Here is a 15,668-nt window from a genome sequence, read left to right as displayed (position 1 = left end):
TCTGAGAAATTCTCAGATCGATTTTGTTCTAGTTATGGCAGAATGAATGGATTTGCCACATAATTAAAGAGAAATAATTATTTTTTATTTAATTTTTTTATTTAATAATTACAACATTCTACAGCCTACGCCAATTACAAAATGGGAAAATAAATATAGCGAACAAATTCATTGAGAAAAAAGCTCACTCCTTATTATCCACAATGAAGCCGTGATCCCAGAACAGCCCTCATTATATCAGATTGATTACAATAAAAAATACCAACAATATCCTGGATGGTTATGTAGTCATGACTTAATAAATATGATACAGAGGCGAAAAGAGAAGGACGTTGGAGCGTAGAAAAGGTAGATAAAATGTAGTTGTGCTGAGTACTGGCAGTCTAGGAACATGAAAATCAACTAGTGATAGCAACTAGGGACAATCGATTAAAGAGTGAAATATATTTCTAAAAAAAAGTACCTAGACCATGGTAGGTACGACGCCGCTCTAGAGAATCAACTAGGAATCTACTGAACTGATCATGTGGTAAACCTGGGTTTGGATAAACACCATCGAGTCTAAAATTAACGTACTTCAAGAATCGCCTCTGTATATTTTTTAAACCTCTGATGTGTACAGGGTGGGCAAATTTCGATGTTTTTGCACTACAACTTTTAAATCAGAGGTGATAGACAAAACCTGATACCCCATTCTCGGTTTCTTTTTCTGAGTGACTACTAAGGGTAGTATTAATTTTTGACCACCTTCTTTTGTTTTCGAGTTATAAGCGAAAATTATAAAAATGGCGATATCGAAAAACATTTATATCTCCGTCAATACTGATGATAGAGCTCTGAAATTAAAACATTATACAGGCACTTTTTTACGTGGAATCCAAAGGCGTGCTCGTCTTTTCAAAAGGGTTTTCAGTTATGAAGCTATGACCCAAAGTTATGTTTTTTCAAATGGGAACACTAGATTTCTGTGCTATTTTTTGAAAGCTTAATTTTTCTTGATTTCAAAAATATATAACATCGTATGGTTCGTATCAATATAAATAATAGAAAATGGTCAAAAACCTTTTTTTACCCAAGATTCTCAATATTTCTATGGTTTCAACTATTGGCGAGCACAGAAAAATTGAGCTTCCTATAACAAGAGAAGTGTCCTTCCGTTAATCTGTTTTTTTCTATGATTTTCACTAATTCCCTTTGTAATTAAATTGTTCAATCATATATGCATTGTTGCATGTGCTATTTGAAATGGATTGGTATAGTATATCCAAAGTCACTTGGAGAAAGATGAATATTTCAATTATACAAGGTTTGTCCAAGTTTCCAGAAATTCCTTTGGGCCCAGTGAATTTATTGCCTAACAATATCTGTGGATCTTTTCGTTAATTCCGAATCTATTTTTAGATGAAAAATTTGTAAAATATACCTAGATTCGAATTTTGTGTAAATAAGTAAAAAGCATAGAAATAATCAGATTGATGGAAGGACACTACTCTTGTTATAGGAAGCTCAATTTTTCTGTGTTCATCAATAGTTGAAACTATAGAAATATTGAGACTCTTAGTACTGAAAAAAGGTTTTTGACCATTTTCTATTATTTATATTCCTACAAACCATACGATGTCATATATTTTTGAAATCAGGAAAAATTAAGCTCTCAAAAAATGGCACAGAAACCTAGTGTTTCCATTAGAAAAAACTTAACTTTGGGTCATAGCTTCGTGATTAAAAACCATTTTGGAAAGACAAGCACGCCACTAGATTCTACTTGAAAAAAGTGCCCAATGTTTTAATTTCAGACCTCTATCATCAGTACTAGCGGAGATATAAATGTTTTTCGAGATCGCCATTTTTCCAATTTTCGCTTATAACTCGAAAACAGAAGAAGGTGGCCAAAAATGAATACTACCCTTGTTATTTTCTCAGAAAAAGAGACCGAGAAGTGGGTATCAGATTTTGTCTATCTCCTCTGGTTTAAAAGTTGTAGTGCTATAACATCGAAATGTGCCCACTCTGTACAGGGTGTGCAAATAAGTGAGGTAAGCGGCTATATCTCAGGATCCACTCATCGTAGAGACCGAAAGAAGATATTCTTCAACTGATGCACTGAAGAACCAAATTGTATCTTCTTTCGGCCATAACTCCAGAACGCCTGAAGCTATCGCTATGCGACCTGCTGGTTTTTGTATGCAAATTTGATGGAACTTCTGTTTCTGTTAAGAAAATCCTGTAATTACATTTAAAATTTCGGAGTAAAATGAACAAAACAATGAACTTCTCACTTAGCATCCCCTATCGAAGCAGCAAAAACAAATTTATCATGAGTATATCTTATTCTCAATCAACAAGATGTTGTCCCTCAAACGAGATATAATTTGCTCAAAAATGTGGACCCAAACTGAAGTTACAGACATTTCAATCAGTCAGATTTCTCCCTTTGCCCCACCCTCATAAGATGTCGTGAAATCGAAACTGATAATTCAAAAACATAAAGAATTTTCGAAGGATTACAGTGATGATATTTTTTCTTCAACTTGATATGAAACATTTCAGAGTAAAATTCATTTTTCTACTCGACGATAGCTATTATGCCCCTAGCGGTAGAGGTATGAACTTCAGAACAATTTCAAGTGTGTTTTCTCGTACTTTTTAGTGGTAAAAATTTTCACCGCAAGTCTCTACGATGAGTGGATCCTGAGATATAGCCGCTTACCTCACTTATTTGCCCACCCTGTACATTATACCCAGGGCTCCAGACTACGCATTCATTCTCAAACCGCTACGCATCCTCACAACCGCATTGAATGAAACAAAATTTAACATAAAGAAGTTAGTTTCACAACTTAACACAACTAGCATGAACCATGAAGGTCTCTGAAAACTGGTTAGAGGACTCCAGTTTTGAAGGTCCCTAAAGGCGAAATTTCGTGAAAAAAACAACAAAGGTAGGAAAGAGAAGCGAGCGAGCTTGTGAGAGCTTCACCAAAATTTTTTTTTCAACCATCCATAGCGAAATGGTCGACTATTTTGTTACAGGTGGAACATCCACACAGGAATTCAAACATTCCGACATACACTTTCCACCTGCCCTACAATTCCATACAGCGTGACCCAGACCCAGCCTAGTTGTTCAATTTGCTAATTGAATGACATCATTCTCATCATGAGTGAGAAGTTCTTGGTGGATTATTATTGAGCGTCGGACGCCAGAAGAAATTTTCGCCAAACCTCGAACGAATCGATGTGAGTAGTCTCTCTGTCGCCGTGCATTGCTCATGTCAGAGTGGTCCGGGCTCTTTTCATTTTATAATTTGTGTATTATAATGGAAGTGGGGCGTTTCAGTTGTGCGTAGTTCGAATTTTGTGTTGAAAAGTGGGTGTTCAGATCATTATACACGAAGGTAAACATGAATTTTATAACAGGAAATATGAAATATCTGCATTTATTCGTTATTTCTTGATTCGACTCGAACAATTGTTTTTCGGTGATGCCGTGTCTGATGGTGATGCTTGTTTGTTCGGTTTATAAGGTAGCAACATGCTGTATGCTCCTTTCGTATATTACCTGTGGAAATCAACAACATAATCAGTGAATAACTATCGTTTCATTAATTTTTACCGAGTTCTATTGGACTTTTTTAGGTTCGATAGGTGAGTTCACAAAGGATGGTCACCATAAAGCTTGATAATGAGTTGTTTAATGACTTACTCAACTGTTTACTGTGAAGTTGAAATTAACATGGATCCTAATAATACCTTCACCAAGATATGATAAGGCGGCTTATTAAAAAAAAACATTTAAGTTCTTCTATATTTTCAGTTTGAATATTGCAGCTGCTCCGCATAATTCAATTCCAAAAATTTGGCATCCGAACGGATGTTGTCGATATTAAATAACAAGCGATTTTCACTTCCACTGAAATCCTTTTTATCAGCAAATGATAAAAGGATTAAAAATAATCCGCTTCATGGTTTGATTTCCTGGACCTCCCAAATAGATACTGCTATCACCTTTTCAACTGAAATTCATCATCGAGAATTTTTTTATTTTATTGCGCTCTATTATTTTTCATTATATAGCTATAGGATATCATTGAATTGGAGGAAAATGAGAGATTCTTTGGATAAATTAAAGAAAAAAGTCTCATGAACATGGGCCCGCAAACACTTTGTTTTCGAGATACGGAGTGTTTCTTGTAGTCCTATTTTTTTTTAATGATAATCGAATCTTCATTAATAGTTGCTACATACTGATTAAATAAGTACCAAAACTTGTAATCAATTTATTCATCACAGCTTACTGGCTCCTCATAAAAATTTCGATTTTTCTGAGAATTACTAGAGAATTGTTTGAAAGTTTTTTCCCGAAATCGATAGCAGATACGACGAAACTACAAGAAACCAAAAAGTGTAGTGATGAACCAGAGTTTCTTTTTGCATTTTTTTGAACTACCAGTGGTCCACCTAAAAAAAAAAGCTTGGAAGGAAAAAGCGAGCACTGTTCTAGAAAAAATATCACCCTTTAGATTTGCATTCGAAATTAGCATATCACATGATGGAAACTTCAAATTGGAATATCTATACCAAATTTAAGTCTAATGAGTACCTATGTTATGAAGGGAAAGTGCTATGAGAAAAAAAAATTCGCAAAAAAACAAAACCTTCAACACCCAGTGTCTCTAAAATAACGCGTTTGTGAGCTCTAGTTCTTGAAACATTTTCTTGAAATTATCCGAGAAATCTATCATTTTCATTTGTACCTGCAATTTAAGAATCATCATTGAGAATTCTTCATGTTATTGTTCCTATGAATTTAACCACGATTATCGCCATGAAACTGTCCTATTTTATTGAAGAAAAGAACTTATCAGTTATCTGTTGAATTTAGAGATGGGCGAAACCGTGCGACATTTCTGCAAGAAATTCGTTAAACAAATTTAGAGTGCAATTTGCATTTACAATAATTTGCATCTCACAACTTCGAAACTTTTAACTTTGCCTTTGGTCAAATTTGCTAACAGAAAAATAATGCTATTGTACAACAATACTGTTGAACAATGCTAGAGCATGCTTCACCAAACTTCGCAACTTTTTCTCGACTTTTCACTCAGCTTTCGTGCATCGTATTCATTTGGTATCAAGTACAAAATAAAATGTTGTGAAGTAGGTAGGTTTTTATCCGAATACCAGACGAAAAAAACCAAAAAAGAAAAACAATTTCAAGGATGGTGACGAGAATTGCAGTAGATACTTTTTGAATACAGTATGAAATATGTTATTGAGAGTTCCATGAATGTTGATTTTTTTACGATTATTTTTTGGAGCACGATCATTAAAATGATTGAATGGTCGGAGCTATTATAAAGGAATTCCATTCTGTAAGAATTAAATGGTTACGTCATGACCTTGGTCCGAAAATAATTTGGATGTTGCCACATTATATCGGAACCTTCAACAAAATTCTTCACTCGAGCATGAATAGAACAGTCATAGAAGTTGTTTTGTTATTCCGGATAATAAACATTTGGGATCGTTCGAGATAAAAAATCAGCCTAGTCTGTGAAATTCGAAAGTTATTTGATTTATATTTGGTTCCCAAATCTTAATAAAATAGTATAATTGAAGTTATTTTATTGGGTATTATTATTTCAAATTGGAAGAGTTTTCGAGCAACAAATCTCGATCAATTTTATACTTTGAATCACCCCTTATTTTCGTATAGACAAAACCGATGGAGTTGAGAATTTGGGTTTTGATTTGGAATGAAAATTACAAGCTCCTGCAAAATTTCAAGATGACCACATCACCAGAACCAAAGAAGATTCAAGAAAGATAATGGAAAAGAAATACCAAGTTTATCCGTCATTACAGATCAAATCGATTTGTAATTTTACCCCTCGATTCACTCAAAATAACAATAACATCATTCTTGCAAAATTTGGTGTGGATAGCTAGTGTAGAACCATACAAATTCAAGAAGAATATCCAAAAACTGTAAAAACAAAACCTTATATTTCAGGTACATTCAACCGAGCGGAATAGAGTGAATGTAAAAAATATCATTTACAAGACTCGTGTTAAATTTGAGGTTTAAAGCGGGTCAGAAAAATTCAAGCTGAATTTCTTCAAAAATGAAAAAAACACTGACGTTAGGCCAAGACCATCATGGCGCACTTTCATTCATTGACCAATTACATCTTTGCAGAATACATACACCTATATCTCTCCTCAATTTCAGGCTAGCTCACAAACAAAGCTCTGGATGGTTGATTGAGATTTTTTTTTATTCTCAAATTCTACGCATTTTACATCTAAAACTTCGGTGAATTCCAATATGACTGAAAATTTTTCTTGAAACAGTTAAAACTGCAAAAGATTATATTTCTCAACTACAGAGAAAATTTTCCTGCCATGTGCAAACAAATCTTTCGAATCGTAACTTCATCTTAATTTAAACGTTAATATGTATTATCACCACTAGAAGTTTTTAATGACTGTATACAGAACTGAAGAGAACGTTAAATCATATTCCACGTTTATGTACTGCAATTTTCAATTTGTATTTTGTTGGGAAAGTATCAAGTTACACATGATTTAATGTAGTTATTCACTTGAACATATTATTACACTTCATAGAGACTATATATTTTTGAACAGAAGAAAGTTTATGAAGTCAATAACCCGATGACGTTAAACATTTTTCAATTCGACGTTTCTTCTTCGATGGTATCATCAATCTTATTATTTGAATGCAGTCTCAATGTTTCTTCCAGTTTTTCTTATAATGAATTATTTCATTCACCTATTCTCTTAGATATCATTCAATTTCTCGTCTGATATGATTTTGGGCGCTCTTGAATCTATTGAATGAAAATATTTATAAAAAATACAATGACCATATTTATTTTATAAATTTTCATTTTTAATGATTTAATTTAAGTGCATAAAGTGATTTATTAATCTTCATCATCACCGAAACTGACACCACAAGATTTTCACTCAACAGTGTCACTCATATTATTTTCAATCAAAGAAAGAATAAGGCCAAATATTTCCAAAAATATTTCATTCCATCACATCAGATGTGCATAATAATGTTGTGATTATAATTTTGGTGTAACCTATGCTATTTATTATGATCACTGGTTTGAACATCAAGAGAAAATAAAAAAGTGAATACTGCATTGGCTAATATTACTTTAAAATGATGGAAAATTTCATCAATTCCTTTTCCATTGAACCTCCTTCAACTCCGTATTATGAGTTGAATTCCCTTCAGTACTGAATTATCTACTTTATTTTGCGTTTTGTCATTTAGAAATCCATAAAACAGATAATTTTTCAGCCACAAATTTTTCAAGAATGTCATAAAATTCAATTCTAATAAAACTGTGTTACTTTCATTCTATTTCGTGAAATAGTTTCCTCGGGAAATGGTCTTATGATTTTATTCAAGTTTGTTACTTGGCAATTTTCACTCAAGACATTTGTTTCGACAAATTATTCACCTAGACCTAGACGGTCAAAGCAACAAATTTTCAGATAAATTGAAAATTTTGACAGCAAAATGAGAGACCTTATTTTTTTCATTGATAAAGACAATCAAAATCGAAATATTCGATTCTGTCTTGAACAATTACTTCACAATTACGAAATTGTTGAATGAACTATTTTATTTTTTCTTAGCGTTTCAAAAATTGGTATGACGAAGAGGAATAAAGCATAGCTTGTCATGTTTGTGTTCGTTAAATTTCCAAGCAATTTTGATTTCGTAACAAATAAAAGTTTATCGGATGAAAAAATGAAGTGCCTTTTTATGTATGATAAATTGTTGGCTTCATATTCATATGTAATTGTTACTTCTCAGAAAAATAGTTAATGATCGCAAAAACAAGTTAACTATTTAATCGAATTCAAGATGAAACGATACGATTACAATAACAATTACAAATGACCTTAGATTTTGTTACATAAACTACAGAACCGTGTTCAAAAACAATATAGTCTATCAGCACAAAATAAAACATTCAAAAGTGAAGAAAAATCACTTATTTTACGGTATCATTGTGGTTCAGTGGAATACGCGACCATTGATCACCTCTTTTTGTCAATACTGTCTGCTTTAGAAATATTGAATCAATTTTATTTTTTTTTTACAGTTGAAGAATAATATTTGCCGTTAATTAAACATGGACAAAGGAGCACCACCATCGTATCCAGGTAAATATATTATTCTTCGATAAGAAATTAATTAGTTCGGTATTCCCAGTGTGAGTAAATCACCTATACTCAACGCTAGTTATGAATCAACCTTATAAATGATGCAACAAAGCCTCAACTCTAATCTGCTGAAATAAAATTTTTATCACATTCAAACAGAATAACAATGATATAATTTATAGCAGCTAGTACAACCAAAATATTTTCATAAGATGATAATATTATCATTCATTAAAATTCTGAAGAATTTTAAATAAGTATTGTATATGTTATAAAGTGTATTATTTTTAAGTATTAAAAAAAATGTAAATTAAAGGGCTGAAGGATCCTAGGTCTTCATGATGACGGCCATTTATTTAGAGGCAATAAACAACAGTTACTTCTCGAAAGAATAATTTCAATCATTAGAATACCTATATTAATTTTTGATATTTGGTTTATTTGTCACTTCCTGGAGTGATTGAAAGTTTTTCCTACCTTTTTATTGGTTTTCCAACTGTCCTACTTTTACCTTGTTGGAGTTTCAATTTTTTCAAATGTTTAGTTTGCTTTGGGATATTTTTATTCAGTAATCTTTTTGTTTTCATAACTCTGCTTATGAGTTGATGAAATATTGCATCATTTTAGGTAGTTTTAGGTATATCTAAAACAAATTCTGATTATAGAAAATAACGTGCAATATACCTACTGCTTTGTCTTATTGAGCGTGCGTTGCTAAGTGACTCAATAATTGTTGACCTCTCGTTTGAAAAATTCCGAATTCAATACTCCGATTTCTCGATGACAAAGTATTTGTCATCCGTTAATAATTTATTAATCAGCTCAAATAGTACAGGGTATTCCAATAAGATGATTCATTTTGTGAAGCCTGATATCTGGACAGTCCCCCCACTTTTGAAGCTGTCAACATTGGACAAGTAAAAATTATCAAAAATGAAACGACACAATCTTCAACAAAGCATTGAAATTGTTGAAATTCACTATAAAATGGTAAAATTGGGTAGTCATGAAGCAGCTTTTCGACCATCAATAGTGAAACTTGTGGAAAAGTCTGGGACAATGAAGTGATGTGGAGAATCGAAACCATATGAGTTGCCCAAGTATAACTGAGAATATTGCTGCTGAAGAAAACCCTGGTGTAAACTGATTCCTCATCTATGTATCTTGAAAATAAGACATTCCTGTCCGTGTTATATCTTGAAGAAAGAATTCACGAAAGAGATCTCGTGATTTTCAGACTCTCTTCTATGGGAGCACGTGAACAATAAGGTCTATGCCAATGTCTCACAATCGATTCAAACCTAAAGAAATGGAATTCGAGAAGTTATGGAAGATATACAGATATGAAATAAACTTCTATTGATTTCTCTTAAAATATGCCCTATTTTTAATATCAATATCAAATGTCTTATAGAAGAACCATTTATTCATTCACAAAATTACTGAGACATAAACTATAAATGTAAAGAATTGTATCATTCCGGGTCTAGTCAGTTTTAACGGAAAATGTTTCTCTGAAAATCAAAGAATCAAATGTTGATTACTCAATATTTTCTTCAATCAAAATTATATCTGTGAACTCAAAATCTCACTTTGACATGTCTTTGGCACTCAGATCCTCTTGTAAGAAATGATCGAATTTCAGGTTATCCTATGCCTTCGGCTCAACAAGGAGCTCCACCCCCTGGAATGAATCCGTATCCTGATCTACAAGGTGCACCACAAACCGTACAGCCTCAAGCTGGTCAAGCACAGCAACCAACAGTTGTTGTGATAGGCGGTTGTCCATCGTGCAGAAATGGCATTCTGGAAGACGAGTATGGGTGTTGCGCAATTTGTCTCGCCATCTGCTGTTTCCCTGTTGGTATCGTGTGCTGCCTTCTAATGAAGGAACGGAAATGTTCCAACTGTGGGGCAGTGTACCACTAATGACAATATCTCTGAACATCGAAAAATATTCCAAGTAAGTAAAGAACATTCTGTAAATTTAGAACGTTATACAGGGTGTCCGGGGAATAACTGTACATACTCTTACCAGAGATAGAGTTGGACTAGCTGATTACTGATTGACTGTAAAAAATTAATTTCTGGATTGCCCTAGAAAGATACAGGGTGATTTTCCAACTTCATGGAAATACTTAGACCATCATAAAATCCAAACTTATTGACGAAAAGTATTGAAACTTGGGAGATTATTGATACATGCTAAGGTCGAGTCAGAACGATATCAATTATTTCATTATTCCAGGGCCGGACTCATTAATCTTCATTTAAAGTGTTCCGGGTAAAAAAAACACTTTTTATTTCGAATTACAAATAATTGATTCGCTTTTTAGAAAGAAGCTAAATTATGCCTCAATTTGCGGTATCGCTTAAAGTTGTCACATCAACAATTATTTTTTTATGAATTTTTGAATTTGGATAAAGTTCGAAAAATTGAATTTTTCACCATGAAGAGAACTGAAAATCTCATGTTTGAATATAAAATACGAAAGTATTAGTAGAAAATTTTCAAAAAAGTTCAGAGCTTTAATAAGCACATTCGATAACGAAACAATAACAAATGAAACAAACTAAAATACAGTGAAGAGTACCTAATAAAAACGAAAATAGAAACGAATGAATTGCAGAGTCAACGTTATTTCAGAAGTGGTTCGAAATGAAAACCATTAGCTTGTATACATTTCTCTTGTCGAATGTTCAAATTGTATACAGCCTTGCGAATCATATCGCCATTATTTCTTAAAATATCGCAACAGTTGATAATTCTGTTCATCAGTTGTTCTCTTGACTGGATTTCTTCAGAATATACCATATCCTTCAATTTTCCCCATAAAAAATAATCAGCGTGTTGAAATCTGGAGATCGAGGAGGCCATGGAATAGGTCCTCCTCGACCTATCCACCTATTTTTATAGGTATTGTCAAGGTAACTTCTCACTTCCAAACCAAAATGAGGTCCAGCTCCATCATGCTGGAAATAAATTCCTCTAATATTTATTCCTTGTAGCATGCCGGGTAAAATATTTTGTAAGAAATCTAGATAAATCGCACTTGTAAGGCGACCGTCAAAAAAATGAGGCCCAATCAAATGTTTGTTTATCACAGCACACCAAACATTTACTGAAAATTTATGTTGTGAATTTCTCAGTCTTATACTGTGTGGATTATTTTCGGCCCAAATATACGAGTTATGAATATTGAACACACCGTCTCTGGTGAATTGAGCCTCATCACTGAATATTGTTCAGTACAAAGTGACTCTGTGATTTGCTGTCCAATGTGATAAACAAACATTTGATTGGGCCTCATTTGTTTGACGGTCGCCTTACAAGTGCGATTTATCTAGATTTCTTACAAAATATTTTACCCGGCATGCTACAAGGAATAAATATTAGAGGAATTTATTTCCAGCATGATGGAGCTGTACCTCATTTTGGTTTGGAAGTGAGAAGTTACCTCGACAATACCTATCCAAATAGGTGGATAGGTCGAGGAGGACCTATTCCATGGCCTCCTCGATCTCCAGATTTCAACCCGCTAGATTATTTTTTATGGGGAAAATTGAAGGATATGGTATATTCTGAAGAAATCCAGTCAAGAGAACAACTGATGAACAGAATTATCAACTGTTGCGATATTTTAAGAAATAATGGCGATATGATTCGCAAGGCTGTATCCAATTTGAACATTCGGCAAGAGAAATGTATACAAGCTAATGGTTTTCATTTCGAACCACTTCTGAAATAACGTTGACTCTGCAATTCATTCGTTCCTATTTTCGTTTTTATTAGGTACTCTTCAATGTATTTTAGTTTGTTTCATTTGTTATTGTTTCGTTATCGAATGTGCTTATTAAAGCTCTGAACTTTTTTGAAAATTTTCTACTAATACTTTCGCATTTTATATTCGAACATGAGATTTTCAGTTCTCTTCATGGTGAAAAATTCAATTTTTCGAACTTTATCCAAATTCAAAAATTCATAAAAAAATAATTGTTGATGTGACAACTTTAAGCGATACCGCAAATTGAAGCATAATTTAGCTTCTTTCTAAAAATCGAATCAATTATTTGTAATTCGAAATACAAAGTGTTTTTTTTACCCTGAACACTTTAAATGAAGATTAATGAGTCCGGCCCTGGAATAATGAAAAAATTGATATAGTTCTGAATCGACCTTAGCATGTACCAATAATCTCCCAAGTTTCAATACTATTCGTCAATAAGTTTGGATTTTATGATGGTCTAAGTATTTTCATGAAGTTGGAAAATCACCCTGTATCTTTCTAGGGAAATCCAGAAATTAATTTTTTACAGTCAATCAGTAATCAGCTAGTCCAACTTTATCTCTGGTAAGAGTATGTACAGTTATTCCCCGGACACCCTGTATATTCTTTTGAATCAATTTCTCTGATTCGTGTCTTATTAGCAACGAGAAATAAACTAACGAAGAAGTTGGCCTAGAAATGTTCAGGGTAGGTTCCGAACTCATTGGAGTTGGCGGTTAAGTTAGTTCCGTAAATATGGCTGTTCGAAATTCAATTTTCCTGTATATTTCAAAACTGCAGATTCGATCGGGATAAAATATTGCATGTAGATGTAAAATAAGAATTTCCAGCTTCCTGCATAATTTCATTTCCCTAGAACCAAAACATATTCTAAGAAAACTTTGGAGGAATTTAAGGGTTTTTGAATAAGAAGTTCCATTTTAATACGAGTATGAGAAATGTCTGAGATGTTTTGGATTTTCATTTCGTTGTACAGAGGCAGATATGCCATTAACTATGGAAAACGAGATTTAATCTTTGAGGTCTTGAATGGATAGTGGAGCATTGGAATAGACCATATCTTCCATATGTATTAAATGAAAAGGTCTCAGTAGACAACTGTAACCATCTTCAGCATCAAGAAATAACACGGCCTCGAAGCTTTTTACAAAATTTCTATTATTTAATTGGTTGTGTGGCATGTAGCGCTCATCAATATGTTCCAATTTCGGTCATAAATAATCATTAATCATATATCGGTAGCGTAATCCATTCACTGTAACCGTTGTACCAGCCTTATTTTCGAATATGTGAGGTCTATTCACACAAAAGGACCAAAAACCGAATCAAACAGGTATTCGTTGAGGATGGAGACGCTTTTCAACAATATTCTCACTTTTTTTTACGCACACGGTTTCAATTCTTCACATCACAAACTTGTCCCAATAGCTCAAATTTTTACCATCAGTTTTACTATTGCCGGTCGAGAAGGTGCTTCAAAAGTGCTTTAGTTTTGCGAACTCTGACTATGAAATTCTCACCATTTTTGTAGTGAATTTCAATATTTCAATGCTTTGTTGAAGCGTGTATCCTTTCATTTTCATAGTAATAGCATAGCTTTTATTGTCAAATGTCAAAAGAGGACAGCTTCAAAAGCGAAAGCTGTCCAGATAGCGAGCTATTCGAATTGAAACCTTTTATTGGACCAAAGTGTACACATAAACAGACAAAAAATCTATCTTGTGTTGTGTTATGCGCTCTCATGGTTCATACTCATTTTTCTGTTTTATTTATTGAAAGGTTTCTACACCACAACAGCTCAGCAATAAAAAAAAAATGACCACCCTAAGACGACAAAGAACCAACCCAAAACGGCCAAAACAACTAATAAATTGAGAAACCTGACGGATTTTCTAATTCACAAAGCAATAACAGAGAAAATCCGACCAATCAAAGAGAAAGAAAATCTGTAGTTGCCAATATTTTAATTGGTGGTAATCAAAAACGCGACTCAAGAGACAAAATGGGAAAGCACCTCTAAAACCTACACAATACGAGCATATAGGTATGTGTGGTATCCAAGGATGAAATTGGCGAATAAATGAATGAGAGCTCAAAAACTTCAAGTCAATGTCAGCGCTCGCCTATAATTTTTTTTTATATTCTGCTTTTCTATGGTTCTGAAGCCATTATGAACACGAAATTTCACACTAAACCTTATATTGCCATTCTATGTAATATGTATACACGTAAAATTTCAACTGGGTCAGAAGAGTTGTAACTGAAATATTAGGTTTTTTCTTACGATATTCTGAAATAAATATTGATATTTCACAGAAACTGATCTTCATCAGTTTTATGGCCATGGAAATGTTGAGTAATTTTTTTTCGATATTTGTTTCGAAGTTTCTATGAGTGTTTAAGCGATCAACATAATATTTTGCGTCAGGCGTTGTATTATCAATCTAAATTCAAGAATGAATTTTCATCTCGATTGAATTCACAGTTTTGATATTAACAACATAAACAAAAATTGGAACAACCATATTTAGGAACCCGTAGTCGAATTTTGGCCATTCACGAACTCAACTCTTTTCGATCGGGAGTAGTCGTGCCAGACATCCTTGAATTTGACCTCGAATTCGTCAACACTTGGTCGAACCTTAACGTTTTAGGCGAATCCCGTCTTAAAATTCGAAAAATACAAACATTGCGAAATGATGGAGCTATCTGTCCATTGAACGAACGATCAATAAATTTATAGGTTTCTTGTGAGTTGAAACACCTCTAAATTCTCTGGAAAGAACGTAATCCTACGTATTATAGAAAATATATTTAAAATTTTTGTTATGTTGTATATCCTATATCACCCAGTTCGCTGTTAAGTTGAATATGTAAAATAATCAAAAGATGCGACTCGAATGGTGTAGAAATAAACTGAGTAATAACTAGGTACTATAATCTGGTTTATTAATGTGATAACATTTGAAAATTCATAAGCATTGCTAGATTAGCTTAGTTTACCTTTGAAACTCATAACAAAATTAATCATTGCCATCTCTACAATATTTATTATATATTGATGCATTCATGAAATGTAAAGAGATACCGGTTTCTGCTGCTTAATTATATGTTTAGATTTAATTTCACTCTTCATAATAGATTTTCCATATTCTCTTGGAAATAATCTCAATTTTTTTTCAGGTGATGCAACAGCACTCGATGCCAGTAACAAATGAAATGGAATCCAGATCGAACAATAGTTGCTTCACGTTTTTCTTTATAGTTTCCTTAAATTTATGAGGAACGTTGTTGTTCACGATTTTGCATTTCAAAGATAATAAAAAATATCTTATTCCTTTTATGATAAGTAAGAGCATATTATAACTTCTATTTTGATATATCGCCATTTGTTTTTTTATGTATCACAACAAAGTTCTTGTAACCTAAACGTATGTTTTGTTTTTCATACCCTTGAATAAAAAAACTACAACCTATATATAATCATGAAATAAGCATAAAAGTAGATATGATTTGGTTGTTTACTTCCCATTAATTCTACAGTAATGAAATAATTGTACTAGTTTGTGAATTATTTTGAACTCAGAAATTACATTATCAATCAAGACTCTATAAAAATGAAGATATAACCATAGAAAAATGAGGAACTTCAGATTTAATCTT

At 32.9% G+C, this 15,668-nt stretch overlaps 1 protein-coding gene and 1 long non-coding RNA gene across 3 annotated transcripts in view; one reads left to right on the top strand and one right to left on the bottom strand.

Moving 5' to 3' along the window:
* The window catches only part of LOC123671919, a 46,546-nt gene extending 31,111 nt beyond the window's left edge, over nt 1-15,435 (top strand). The window contains exons 1-5 of one of the 2 annotated variants that reach the window (XR_006746197.1): nt 2,928-2,942; nt 3,034-3,398; nt 8,157-8,217; nt 9,863-10,180; nt 15,189-15,435. This is a non-coding gene — a long non-coding RNA (uncharacterized LOC123671919). Of the gene's footprint in view, nt 1-2,927; nt 2,943-3,033; nt 3,399-8,156; nt 8,218-9,862; nt 10,181-15,188 lie in introns of those variants that run through there. The other variant, XR_006746198.1, reaches the window with a different exon arrangement.
* LOC123671918 (beta-1-syntrophin) overlaps nt 1-15,668 on the bottom strand; it is a 272,357-nt gene that overhangs the window by 141,231 nt on the left and 115,458 nt on the right. The window lies entirely within an intron of this gene.

The sequence above is a fragment of the Harmonia axyridis genome, chromosome 2 (genome assembly GCF_914767665.1).
Source record: "Harmonia axyridis chromosome 2, icHarAxyr1.1, whole genome shotgun sequence".
In the NCBI taxonomy this organism is placed as follows: domain Eukaryota; kingdom Metazoa; phylum Arthropoda; class Insecta; order Coleoptera; family Coccinellidae; genus Harmonia; species Harmonia axyridis.
Note: the sequence above shows the minus strand (reverse complement) of the source record. Positions and strands in the feature narration are given on the sequence as shown.